At 47.8% G+C, this 13,773-nt stretch overlaps 4 non-coding genes and 1 pseudogene across 4 annotated transcripts; all 5 read right to left on the bottom strand.

The window, feature by feature from the left end:
* Positions 1–1,371: 1,371 nt before the first annotated feature.
* On the bottom strand, positions 1,372–1,490 carry LOC147220178 (5S ribosomal RNA). The gene has a single exon (XR_015108535.1). It is a non-coding gene; the product is annotated as a 5S ribosomal RNA (ribosomal RNA).
* A 1,380-nt stretch (positions 1,491–2,870) lies between these two features.
* LOC147220179 (5S ribosomal RNA) lies at positions 2,871–2,989 on the bottom strand. The gene has a single exon (XR_015108607.1). It is a non-coding gene; the product is annotated as a 5S ribosomal RNA (ribosomal RNA).
* Positions 2,990–4,369: 1,380 nt separating this feature from the next.
* Positions 4,370–4,488, bottom strand: LOC147220180 (5S ribosomal RNA). The gene has a single exon (XR_015108608.1). It is a non-coding gene; the product is annotated as a 5S ribosomal RNA (ribosomal RNA).
* A 1,183-nt stretch (positions 4,489–5,671) lies between these two features.
* LOC147220181 (U1 spliceosomal RNA) lies at positions 5,672–5,835 on the bottom strand. Its single transcript, XR_015108260.1, has one exon. It is a non-coding gene; the product is annotated as a U1 spliceosomal RNA (small nuclear RNA).
* Positions 5,836–6,439: 604 nt separating this feature from the next.
* On the bottom strand, positions 6,440–6,617 carry LOC147220182 (U2 spliceosomal RNA; annotated as a pseudogene).
* Positions 6,618–13,773: the final 7,156 nt, after the last annotated feature.

The raw sequence follows: 13,773 nt of genomic DNA on the forward strand, positions 1-13,773 counted from the left end.
CTACGCGGAAGGGCATTTTATAAGCAGCCGTCCCCCGTCTTTTCCAACTCCAGTCATTTCCAGATCTGTCAGGAGCTCCTTCTATTGCGTTTCCAAGATTACAGCCAGTGGCAACCAAGGTTACTATAACCAAAAATCATCAGACACACTTTACCTTAGGCTGCAGCCTAAGGTAAAGAGGGAGCTAGCAAAGGCCATACCAGGACTCAAATGCACGGCGGGACAGTTAATGACAAGAGAAAGAGAAAATTAAATAAAATACACATGGAAAAAGGAAGAGTACTACCGATGCAGTATTTGCGCCGAGAATGCTCATAGGGAAGTACAGAGAAGGCCGGTGGGAGCCGCATTGCCTTTTTGTACACCTTGAAAAGTCATACGACAGGTTGCCAAGAGAGGAGCTCTGGTATCCTATGAGGAAGTCTGGAGCGGCAGAGAAGTGTGTTGCACTGGTGCAGGACATGTAGGCTAGCTGGGAGACAGTTGTGCGGTGTGCTGTAAGACGGGAACAGAGAAGTTCAAGGTGGAAGCGGGACTCTGTTGGGGATAGGCCCTGAGCCCCTTCTTGTTCGCAACGGTGACGGATGAAGGTAGACGTGAATCTCCACGGACTGTGACCTTTGCAGATGCCGTTGTGATCTGTAGTGAGAGCAGAAAACAGGTGGAGGTCAAGATAAGATAAGATAAGACCTCCGTCTCGTCCCAGACACAGAGGTCCCAGGGGAGGCTGATGTTCCTGCTTCAAAAAAAACAACATGGCTGATGCATCTTCCGCATCTACCCGGTCACGTGGTACACGGCCCTCCGACAGGACGCCGAAGCATCAAAGTAAACCCAGGACTTCAACAACCAGACTCCTAGGAATATGATGAATGAATGGGGAAAAATGAAAGAGAGCCAAGGGTAGAAGCGCTGATTACTGGCGATCGCAAAAGGAGCAGAAACGAGTGTAAAAAGAAGCGAGGAGGGCATCGAAGAGGAGGAGGAGTTCAAAGGCAGGGGGTCCTGATGACGTACCGTACATGTGGAGTCCTGGAAGTGCCTAGGAGAGCCAGCGGTATGGAGATCAGCGGTTGGAGTATTCAACAGCGACAGGTATAAACGAGAGAAAAAGAAATTCAGCACACATGGAGAAATACTGTACGGGGATGACAAGAACGGCGGCGAGCGACGGACGGAGGCGGCGAGACAACGGAAAGTGACCCGAAAGGTAAGGCGGGGAACTATGACTGAGCGCGTGTCGCGCCGGGCTTCACGGTGACTCCGGTGGGACAGACACAAGGGAATGAGCGGCGTGTGTCCGTGTGTGAAATGTTGGCGCTCTTGAGAGACAGCACCCCCTGCTTTTGACAGAGGGAACGAACATGAAAAAGCTTACGGCACCTGGTATTCCCAGGCGGTCTCCCATCCAAGTACTAACCAGGCCCGACCCTGGTTGACTTCCGAGATCAGACGAGATCGGGCGCGTTCAGGGTGGTATGGCCGTAAAAGAGACTAGGCTACGCGGAAGGGCATTTTATAAGCTGCCGTCCCCCGTCTTTTCCACCTCCAGTCATTTCCAGATCTGTCAGGAGCTCCTTCAATTGCGTTTCTATGATTACAGCCAGTGGCAACCAAGGTTACTATAACCAAAAATCATCAGACACACTTTACCTTAGGCTGCAGCTTAAGGTAAAGAGGGAGCTAGCAAAGGCCATACCAGGACTCAAATGCACGGCGGGACAGTTAATGACAAGAGAAAGAGAAAATTAAATAAAATACACATGGAAAAAGGAAGAGTACTACCGATGCAGTATTTGCGCCGAGAATGCTCATAGAGAAGTACAGAGAAGGCCGGTGGGAGCCGCATTGCCTTTTTGTACACCTTGAATAGTCATACGACAGGTTGCCAAGAGAGGAGCTCTGGTATCCTATGAGGAAGTCTGGAGCGGCAGAGAAGTGTGTTGCACTGGTGCAGGACATGTATGCTAGCTGGGAGACAGTTGTGCGGTGTGCTGTAAGACGGGACCAGAGAAGTTCAAGGTGGAAGCGGGACTCTGTTGGGGATAGGCCCTGAGCCCCTTCTTGTTCGCAACGGTGACGGATGAAGGTAGACGTGAATCTCCACGGACTGTGACCTTTGCAGATGCCGTTGTGATCTGTAGTGAGAGCAGAAAACAGGTGGAGGTCAAGATAAGATAAGATAAGACCTCCGTCTCGTCCCGGACACGGAGGTCCCAGTGGAGGCTGATGTTCCTGCTTCAAAAAAAACAACATGGCTGATGCATCTTCCGCATCTGCCCGGTCACGTGGTACACGGCCCTCCGACAGGACGCCGAAGCATCAAAGTAAACCCAGGACTTCAACAACCAGACTCCTAGGAATATGATGAATGAATGGGGAAAAATGAAAGAGAGCCAAGGGTAGAAGCGCTGATTACTGGCGATCGCAAAAGGAGCAGAAACGAGTGTAAAAAGAAGCGAGGAGGGCATCGAAGAGGAGGAGGAGTTCAAAGGCAGGGGGTCCTGTTGACGTACCGTACATGTGGAGTCCTGGAAGTGCCTAGGAGAGCCAGCGGTATGGAGATCAGCGGTTGGATTATTCAACAGCGACAGGTATAAACGAGAGAAAAAGAAATTCAGCACACATGGAGAAATACTGTACGGGGATGACAAGAATGGCGGCGAGCGACGGACGGAGGCGGCGAGACAACGGAAAGTGACCCGAAAGGTAAGGCGGGGAACTATGACTGAGCGCGTGTCGCGCCGGGCTTCACGGTGACTCCGGTGGGACAGACACAAGGGAATGAGCGGCGTGTGTCTGTGTGTGAAATGTTGGCGCTCTTGAGAGACAGCACCCCCTGCTTTTGACAGAGGGAACGAACATGAAAAAGCTTACGGCACCTGGTATTCCCAGGCGGTCTCCCATCCAAGTACTAACCAGGCCTGACCCTGCTTGGCTTCCGAGATCAGACAAGATCGGGCGTGTTCAGGGTGGTATGGCCGTAAACGAGACTAGGCTACGCGGAAGGGCATTTTATAAGCAGCCGTCCCCCGTCTTTTCCACCTCCAGTCATTTCCAGATCCGTCAGGAGCTCCTTCTATTGCGTTTCCATGATTACAGCCAGTGGCAACCAAGGTTACTATAACCAAAAATCATAAAACACACTTTACCTTAGGCTGCAGCTTAAGGTAAAGAGGGAGCTAGCAAAGGCCATACCAGGACTCAAATGCACGGCGGGACAGTTAATGACAAGAGAAAGAGAAAATTAAATAAAATACACATGGAAAAAGGAAGAGTACTACCGATGCAGTATTTGCGCCGAGAATGCTCATAGAGAAGTACAGAGAAGGCCGGTGGGAGCCGCATTGCCTTTTTGTACACCTTGAATAGTCATACGACAGGTTGCCAAGAGAGGAGCTCTGGTATCCTATGAGGAAGTCTGGAGCGGCAGAGAAGTGTGTTGCACTGGTGCAGGACATGTATGCTAGCTGGGAGACAGTTGTAAGGCGTGCTGTAAGACGGGACCAGAGAAGTTCAAGGTGGAAGCGGGACTCTGTTGGGGATAGGCCCTGAGCCCCTTCTTGTTCGCAACGGTGACGGATGAAGGTAGACGTGAATCTCCACGGACTGTGACCTTTGCAGATGCCGTTGTGATCTGTAGTGAGAGCAGAAAACAGGTGGAGGTCAAGATAAGATAAGATAAGACCTCCGTCTCGTCCCGGACACGGAGGTCCCAGTGGAGGCTGATGTTCCTGCTTCAAAAAAAACAACATGGCTGATGCATCTTCCGCATCTGCCCGGTCACGTGGTACACGGCCCTCCGACAGGACGCCGAAGCATCAAAGTAAACCCAGGACTTCAACAACCAGACTCCTAGGAATATGATGAATGAATGGGGAAAAATGAAAGAGAGCCAAGGGTAGAAGCGCTGATTACTGGCGATCGCAAAAGGAGCAGAAACGAGTGTAAAAAGAAGCGAGGAGGGCATCGAAGAGGAGGAGGAGTTCAAAGGCAGGGGGTCCTGTTGACGTACCGTACATGTGGAGTCCTGGAAGTGCCTAGGAGAGCCAGCGGTATGGAGATCAGCGGTTGGATTATTCAACAGCGACAGGTATAAACGAGAGAAAAAGAAATTCAGCACACATGGAGAAATACTGTACGGGGATGACAAGAATGGCGGCGAGCGACGGACGGAGGCGGCGAGACAACGGAAAGTGACCCGAAAGGTAAGGCGGGGAACTATGACTGAGCGCGTGTCGCGCCGGGCTTCACGGTGACTCCGGTGGGACAGACACAAGGGAATGAGCGGCGTGTGTCTGTGTGTGAAATGTTGGCGCTCTTGAGAGACAGCACCCCCTGCTTTTGACAGAGGGAACGAACATGAAAAAGCTTACGGCACCTGGTATTCCCAGGCGGTCTCCCATCCAAGTACTAACCAGGCCTGACCCTGCTTGGCTTCCGAGATCAGACAAGATCGGGCGTGTTCAGGGTGGTATGGCCGTAAACGAGACTAGGCTACGCGGAAGGGCATTTTATAAGCAGCCGTCCCCCGTCTTTTCCACCTCCAGTCATTTCCAGATCCGTCAGGAGCTCCTTCTATTGCGTTTCCATGATTACAGCCAGTGGCAACCAAGGTTACTATAACCAAAAATCATAAAACACACTTTACCTAAGATAAAGAGGGAGCTAGGAAAGGCCATACCAGGACTCAAATGCACGGCGGGACAGTTAATGACAAGAGAAAGAGAAAATTAAATAAAATACACATGGAAAAAGGAAGAGTACTACAGATGCAGTATTTGTGCCGAGAATGCTCATAGAGAAGTGCAGAGAAGGCCGGTGGGAGCCGCATTGCCTTTTTGTACACCTTGAAAATTTATACGTCAGGTTGCCAAGAGAGGAGCTCTGGTATCCTTTGAGGAAGTCTGGAGCGGCAGAGAAGTGTGTTACACTGGTGCAGGACATGTATGCTAGCTGGGAGACAGTAGTGCAGTGTGCTGTAAGACGGGACCAGAGAAGTTCAAGGTGGAAGCGGGACTCCGTCGGGGATAGTCCCTGAGCCCCCTCTTGTTCGCAATGGTGACGGACGGCCTGACGGATGAGGGTAGACGTGAATCTCCACGGTCCGTGACCTTTGCAGATGCCGTTGTGATCTGTAGTGAGAGCAGAAAACAGGTGGAGGCCAAGATAAGATAAGATAAGATATGATAAGATAAGATAAGATAAGATAAGATAAGAACAACTTTATTTATCCCGAAGGAAACTGTTGTGCCAGAGTTACAGAAAATATAACAGTAATAAATAATAAAAGGCAGACTTGGAAATCAAAATAAACTATAAACTGTAAAGTGTCTCGGTGAAACTATAGAGAGGTGGGGGTATGCTCTGGAAAGGAGAGGAACGAAAGTTAGTCGCAGCAAGACAGCATACATGTGTGGGGATGAGAGGAACTCGGGTGGAACGGTGAAGCTACAGGGAGTGGAGATCAAGAAGCAGGAACATTTCATGGACTTGGACACTCTGGATTGTTTTTTGGGCCGATCGTAAATCCATGCTTTTGCGGTGCACCTGCCATGTGCAACGACAACTCCCTAGTTGGGTCACAACCCAGCCAGGGAGGGTCGGCGCGTGCGACCATAAACAGTGAACCCGGCCTCCGGCGACACAGACTTGCTCTTGAACAGCACAACAGGTGAGAGCGCGGACACAGTCCCCCACTACCAGAAATTATGCAGTTGAGATTCCCACATTTGGGGAATTCGCAAGGGGCAGCACAGCCGCAGTGCAATGGCTGAGCCTCGTCCTGTGTGAACCACCTTCTTGATCATGGTATCTCCCCTGCCAGGTAAGTATGGGTCGCACGCGTCCCGCGCACGGACCGCTTTCACACGCACGCCGTTCTCAGTCGGGGGGGAACCCACGCGGACTGTTCCGGGAGCTCACACACGATCCCTCTCGCACACACACACACACAAACACACACACACACACACACTCCGTCAAAAAAAAACGTCAACTCTGAGTTCTGACGGGCCGGGACGCCGAAAACGACACGGACGCTTCAATTTTCACGAAGAAGTCAGAGGACAACCGGAACACGTTCCGTCCGTCCTCCTGATGCCGCGAGGGGTTTCTGCCGCTCTACGACCGGGAGAACTTCCCCCTGAGCCCAGTCTGACACAGTCTATACAAGGCAATCCATCCGTTTCAAATGCGATCCATTTAGGCTCAATTCTGGTCCATAGTGGGATTTTATTGGGCTGCACGGGGCGAATGGTAGGGACAGGGTTTCAGGCAGACACGCTCGTGTGTCGCTATCTACCGTTCCCTACCGGCAGAAACAACGGGGACAGTGTCGCTGGTCACACAGGGCACAGACAAGATCTGGGTCCCGTGTATGTTGGTTACGTATGACGTTGTTGGAGGACATGGCAACCTTGACATCGGACACAAAAGCAGGGGGTGCCCCGTTCCCAGAGGCACTGCAATACCGGGTCGATGCATGGAGTGGACGGAGCAAGCCCCTATTCCAAAAATCAATTTAATATTTGGTCCCCGGATAGGGGACGTATCAGATATTAAACTGATAAGAACAGATACTACACTTGATCTTAGCCAAAAGGCCGAGAAGCGATAGCCCCACGCCCTCGCTCGACGCCAGCGCATTCCCCGCACCGTCAGCTTCACTCACGACTTCATTCCCAAATAAACCCCCACCCCGTCTAAGCCGCTCGGCCCGGAGCGACGGCGCATCTCCCCCATCGCCCCCATCGCCCCGGAGACGGAGGTCCCGGTGGAGGCCGATGCTCCTGCTTGACAAGAAACAACATGGCTAAAGCATCTTCCGCATCTGCCCGGTCACGTGGTGCACGCCCCCCCGACAGGACGCCAAAGCATCAAAGTAAACCCAGGACTTCAACAAGCAGACTCCTAGGAATCGTGTCCCCTTCAAATCAACCTGGAATATGGGAAAAAGTCGCCCGTGAGGAGAAAAGACACAGGTGGAAACAGGACGTTTGAACCGCTCACGATACACAGCGCGGCAAACGGGCGCCATCTTGTGAACCCATCTGGTTACCGCATCGTTGCGACCAGCTCTCACAGAGACTCGCCGCTCATCGCCGGGAAACACGATTCAAAAAACGGCACGAACACAAGACAACAGTAAAATGGTTTCAGAGAAGTCCCGCTTCTCTGAACTCTTATACTGGCATTCTGTGGCTTAACTGATGCCAGACCACCATTGTTGACATGCAGAGGTTTTTAAATGCACTGAATGGAGAGAAGTTCTGACACACTGTTGATGAATCAGGTCCAAGTCCAGTCACCCAGCAGCCCAGGAGTCTCCTTCTGTGCGCCGGTCTGCTCCAAGACCTCCAAAATCATCCCCGTCTGCAGGAAAACAAGGAACCACAGGACCCTGGGTACAGATCTTCCATCCTGGCTCTGTAGGAGTGACTGACGTCCTCTGAGCACCTTGTTGTTCTGTCTTACCTGAGATCCAACACCGACCCGCCCTGGACCCCCTGCTGTTCACCTAGAGTGAGCAGGACCAGAGGAGATGCTGTGATAATGAGCACTGTTGTGCAACTTGAAAGTCCTAGAAGTGACATCTGGACATCTGGAGCTCATGTGAATATAAACCACAGCGGGTAAAAACACAAACACATAAGCTGCACTTGTCTGTAAACTGCAGGTGTTCACATTGTAACCAGATATTTACACATTAACCTTTTTTTTTTTTTACTTTTAATTAAATACATACTGTTAAAATTTGCAAATATGTCCTGGAAAAGCAGTGCCTGTAACACGGCTGATGGAAAATGTTCATTATGAATGAAACAAGGAAAAGTTCATCCATTTTTTATCCCCGCTTTATTTATTATTGTCATGTTTTACTTGAAACTCTGGCACAACCATTTCCTTTGGGATAAATAAAGTTATTCTTATTCTTATTCTTAAACAGGCCACATCTGGCCAATCAAAGATTGGTACAGAATTCATGCTTGATATGTATGATTGGATCAACGAATGTGGGAGCTCAAACTGGAGATTATCAATTTTTGGAGCTACTTCAGAACTCTTGAGAATTTATCCTGAACTGAATAACACGGATTGGCTTTGTTATTTAACATTTACTGTGGACCTACTGACACACATGAATGAGCTGGACGTGAAGATCCAACCAAATAAACGGTTTGTGAATGAAATGCAAGCAAATGTCAGAGCCTTCAAAACCAAGTTGGTTTTATTTTCAAAGCGAATATCAAAAGAGTCTGATATGTACTGTTCACAAATCCATTTTTTGTTTTACATGTATCATATTGTCAAATTTTAAAAGTCAATCCGGCCCCTGAGCCAAAAAGTTTGCCCGCCCCTGGAATACCTTATGAAGACTTTTCAGAAAACCTTTGACCTGTCATTGCCAGCAAAAGGTATATAAGAAAGTATTGCAATGAATGTTTGTTCCTGACCAACTACTTATTCTCCATCATTATGTCCAAATAAGTTTGTTAAAAATCAGACAATGATATTTTCTGTCTCTCATAGTTGAAGTATACCAATGATGAAAATGAAAGACCTCCATCATGATTTTGAGTGGGAGAACTTGCACAATTGTTGGCTGACTAAATACTGTTTTGCCCCACTTTATCTGGATACTGGGTACTGACACCTATTCAAATCAACATTTTAAAATGAGCTGATTTAGACTGTGATGATCATTTTGAGCTTATTTAATCAAATTGTCAAATATTCAAATACGACATTCAAGTTTTTAGTTTCACCTATGAACAGGGTGATGGCAATCAGCACCAACAACACACTGAAGTCTCACAGCACCTTGACTGGACTGAAAATCAATGTCAAAATTAAGCTATGACAAACAGTGCACCTCTGCGTGAATTCTGTCCTCTTTAAACATATCTTGAACCCCCGGTGCATGTCTTTGCGATAACAAGTCATAACTTCTCACTCCAAACTCACCTGAAACACAATAACAAATAAAATCTTCAAAGGGTACAGAAGAGACCTGCATGTTTTATTCCTCAACCGAGCCAAGGCGTCTTAATCCATCCCCACATCTGTCATCTGGGAGGCCTTCAACCTCTTCCAAGTGCATGAAACCCCCCACAAACCTGGTCAGAAGCTTCCTCCAGCATTTCTTATTCTGTAAAACAACCACAGAGTACAAAACATGGTGATCATTGGAAGTGGGCTTCAGGGCAGGCTGCGTCACATCCCCTCATGCCTTTACCATGGCAATGGAGATGATCATCGGTGCATCTCGGTGGAACGACGGAGGGGAGCTACTGCAGGCTTGACAGTGGCTGCCTCCGATTCGTGCCTCCAAATAATTATTGGAAAAGCCCCCCAGTAAAACAGTTGAAGAACATGAAATGACCACCTAGATCCCCACCATCACCTCTACCAAATGCCAGCTGGAGAAGCTTCACTCCAACACTACCTGGGGAAGAAGAAGTTGGAAGCCAACAAGTAAGGGAGCATTTCCATCGTGAAAGGAAAGCTTACTGGCCACGGTTCCACCTCGTCGAAACAGCCATTCCTTTGATATCAGAGCTGCAGGTCCAGCCTTGGATGGTGGAAGCCTCAGATGCAGAACAGACCAACGCTGCATTGAATCCCTTCAGTGGGTTGTAGGACAGGATACAGATTGGATTGGAAAAGCAGGATTTCCCCTGAAAGGTAGTAAACATCAGACTTTTCTACTCATCCTGAAATTTATTACAAAACACACAAGAGATGTGTTTCAGTATTACACATTTACAATACGCAATTAAAAATGTGTCTGTAGATCTTTGTGCAAGTCGCTACAAATCAGCCTCGCTTGTTCAGAGATGATTAAAAAATCCTTTTCACAGAAAGGTGGATTTAGAACTCAGTAAAATTAAAAAAAAAAACATTGTAACAGTTTTACCAGAGATTTTCAATAATAATGTTTTCGTTTCCCATATGAACAAGCAGATGAAAATGTGTACAAACAACAGACGAGAGTGCCACATGACCACAAGCATGTAATTGATTCCTTAGTACAAATACAGCCACTAATACAAAAGTCAGAGAACATGACTCGTTTTTGAGTCATGCATTGCTCCTTTCAGAGGCTGATCCAGGGTCAGCCATCGCAGCCATTCAATGACAAGAAAAACGTCAACTCTGAGTTCCGATGACCAAAACGACACAGACGCTTCAATTTTCATGAAGAAGTCACAACACAGAACACATTCCGTCCATCCTCCTGATGCCACAATTGGTTTCTATTGTTTTACAAACGGGAGAACTTTGCCACGATCCCGGTCTGACAGTCTTTAAACGCGACCAGTGTGTTGGACGGATCGGGGCTGTCGTCTTTTGTCATCAAACACAATCCATTTGCGCTAAGATCAGATTCCTTGGTGGGAATTTACTTCGGTACACGGAAGCAAGGCGTAGAGACAGGCTGTCCAGTTAACAAACTTATGTCACACGTCACCCACAACCCTCCTGCCTCTTTGCATTATCATCTACCAACATAATACAGTAGACGCACCAAATGGCACGTTAAACATTCGTCTCCGCGATCTTTGAGATTTCTCCCATCGAATTTGTTATTATTTGCAATTTGAGAGGGTGCACCGTCAGCTTCACTTAAAACAACATCGCTGATGCATCATCCGCATCTCCCCGGTCACGTGGTGCACGGCCGACCAATAGGACGCCTTCTTCTTCTTCTTCTTTCGGCTTTTCCCGTCAGGGGTCGCCACAGCGAGTCAACTTTCTCCATCTAACCCTATTCTCTGTATCTTCCTCTCTCACACCAACTACCTTCATATCCTCTCTCACTACATCCATAAATCTTCTGTTTGGTCTTCCTCGAGACCTCTTGCCTGGCAGCTCCAATTCCAGCATCCGTCTACCAATATATTCTCTATCCCTTCTCTGTACATGACCGAACCATCTCAGTCTGGCTTCTCTGACCTTCTCTCCAAAACATCGAATATGTGCCGTCCCTCTGATGGACTCATTCCTGATCCTATCCATCCTGGTCACTCCCAAAGAGAACCTCAACATCTTCATCTCTGCAGCCTCTAGTTCTGCCTGCTGTCTTTTGGTCATTGTAACAGTTTCTAGTCCATACATCATCGCTGGTCTCACCACTGTCTTGTACACCTTTCCGTTCATTCTGGCCGATAGTCTTCTATCACATCGTACCCCTGACACTTTTCTCCACCCATTCCAATCAGCTTGGACCCCTCTCTTCACCTCTTTTCCACACTCTCCGCTGCTCTGGACTGTTGACCCTAAGTACCTGAAATCCTCCAGCTTCTTGATCTCCACTCCCTGTAGCCTCACCGTTCCACCTGAGTTCCTCTCATTCACACACATATATTCTGTCTTGCTGCGACTAACTTTCATTCCTCTCTTTTCTAGAGCATACTTCGACCTCTCTAGAGTTTCCTCAACCTGTTCCCTGCTCTAACTACAGATCACAATGTCTGCAAACATCATGGTCCATGGAGATTCCTGTCTAGCCTCATCTGTCAGCCTGTCCATCACCATTGCTAACAAGAAGAGCCTCAGAGCTGATCCCTGATGGAGTCCCACCTCCACCTTGAACTTCTCTGTTACCCCTACAGCACACCGTACCAGTGTCTCACAGCTAGCATACATGTCCTGCACCAGTCTAACATACTTCTCTGCCACTCCAGACTTCCTCATACAATACCAGAGCTCCTCTCTTGGCACCCTGTCATATGCCTATTCTAGGTCTACAAAAACACAATGCAGCTCCCTCTGGCCTTCTCTGTACTTCTCTATTAGCATTCTCAACGCAAATACTGCATCTGTAGTACTCTTCCTAGGCATAAAGCCATACAGCTGTTCACAGATGCTGACTTCTGCTCTCAGTCTAGTTTCCACTACTCTTTCCCATAACTTCATTGTATGGCTCATCAACTTTATCTCTCTATAGTTGCCACAATTCTGCATATCCCCTTTATTATTAAAAATAGGCACCATCACACTTTGTCTCCATTCTTCAGGCATCTTCTCACTCTCTAAGATCCTGTTGAATAATCTAGTCAGAAAATCTACCGCTGCCTCTCCTAGACACTTCCACACCTCCACGGGTATATCATCAGGACCAACTGCTTTTCCACTCTTCATCCTCTTCAATGCCTTCCTCACTTCACTTTTACTAATTTTTGCTACTTTGTGGCCTACAATAGTCCCCTCTTCTACCCTTGCCTCTCTTTTGTTTTCCACATTCATCAGCTCTTCAAAGTACTCTTTCCATCTTCCCATCACTCTTCTAGCATCTGTCAATACATTTCCCTCTCTGTCCTTAATCACCTGGACCTGTTGTACATCCTTTCCATCGTTATCTCTGTTTCGCCAACCTGTATAGATCATTCTCACCCTCCTTACTATCCAACCGAGCATACAAGTCATCATACGCCCTTTGTTTTACCTTTGCTACCTGTATCTTTACCTTTCGCCACATCTCCCTGAACTCCTGTCTATTCTCTTCAGTCCTCTCAGTATCCCACTTCGTCTTTGCTAACCGCTTTCTCTGCATATACTCCTGCACTTCCTCATTCCACCACCAAGTCTCCTTATCGACTTTCCCTCCAGATGACACACCAAGTACTCTCCTATCTGTCTCCTTGATAATACGAGCTGCTGTTGTCCAATCATCTGGAAGCTCACCGTGACCACCCAGACCCTTTCTCCCTGAAAACCATGCAACACTCCTCCCTTTTCAGCTTCCACCATTGTGTCCTGTGCTCTGCCTTTGTCCTCTTCATCTTCCTTGTCACCAGAGTCATCTTACAAACCACCATCCTATGCTGTCTGGCAACACTCTCACCTACAACTACTTTGCAGTCACTGATCTCTTTCAGGTTACCTCATCTATACAAGATGTAGTCTACCTGTGTGCTCTTACCTCCACTCTTATAAGTTACCCTATGTTCCTGTTTTTTTCCGGAAAAAGGTGTTCACTACAGCCATTTCCATCCTTTTTGCAAAATCTACCACCATCTGTCCCTCTGCATTCCTGTCCTGGATACCAAATCTGCCCATCACTTCTTCATCCCCTCTATTGCCTTCGCCAACATGTCCATTGAAGTCTGCACCAATGACCACTCTCTCATTTCTGGGAATATTCTGCATCACTTCATCTAACTCATTCCAGAACTTCTCCCTCTCTTCAGATTCATTTCCCACCTGCGGGGCATAGCCACTAACAACATTGAGCATCACACCTTCAATTTCCAATTTCAGACTCATAAGTCTATCTGACATTCTTTTCACCTCTAGGACGTTCCTAACAAACTCCTTCAAGATAACTCCTTCTTCATTTCTCTTCTTGTCAATACCATAATAGTACAACTTAAAGCCTGCTCCTGAACTTCTAGCCTTACTACCTTTCCACCTGGTCTCCTGGACACACAGTATATCCACCTTCCTTCTTTGCATCATGTCGACCAACTCTCTACCTTTTCCTGTCATAGTCCCAATATTCAAAGTCCCTACTCTCCCTACTCCCAGGCTCTTTCCTTTCCTCCTCTCTCACTGCTTCTGAACACGCACTCCTCTTCTTCTCGTTCTTGTTCTTCGACCCAATAAAGCCAATAAAGCCACAATAAAGCCATCTAGTCAAAACAATTTTGACTAGATGGCTTTATCGTTAAAACCTTCAGCAGTAGGTGACGACATTGTGTAGAATCACGTCCTCTTCAGCATATTTCAGCACCAGATACCAGCATTAAGAATTCCATGGTTATTTAC

The sequence above is a fragment of the Fistularia commersonii genome, chromosome 24, assembly GCF_037954325.1.
Source record: "Fistularia commersonii isolate RoL2024-O1a breed Wild chromosome 24, RoL_Fcom_v1.0, whole genome shotgun sequence".
Taxonomy (NCBI): domain Eukaryota; kingdom Metazoa; phylum Chordata; class Actinopteri; order Syngnathiformes; family Fistulariidae; genus Fistularia; species Fistularia commersonii.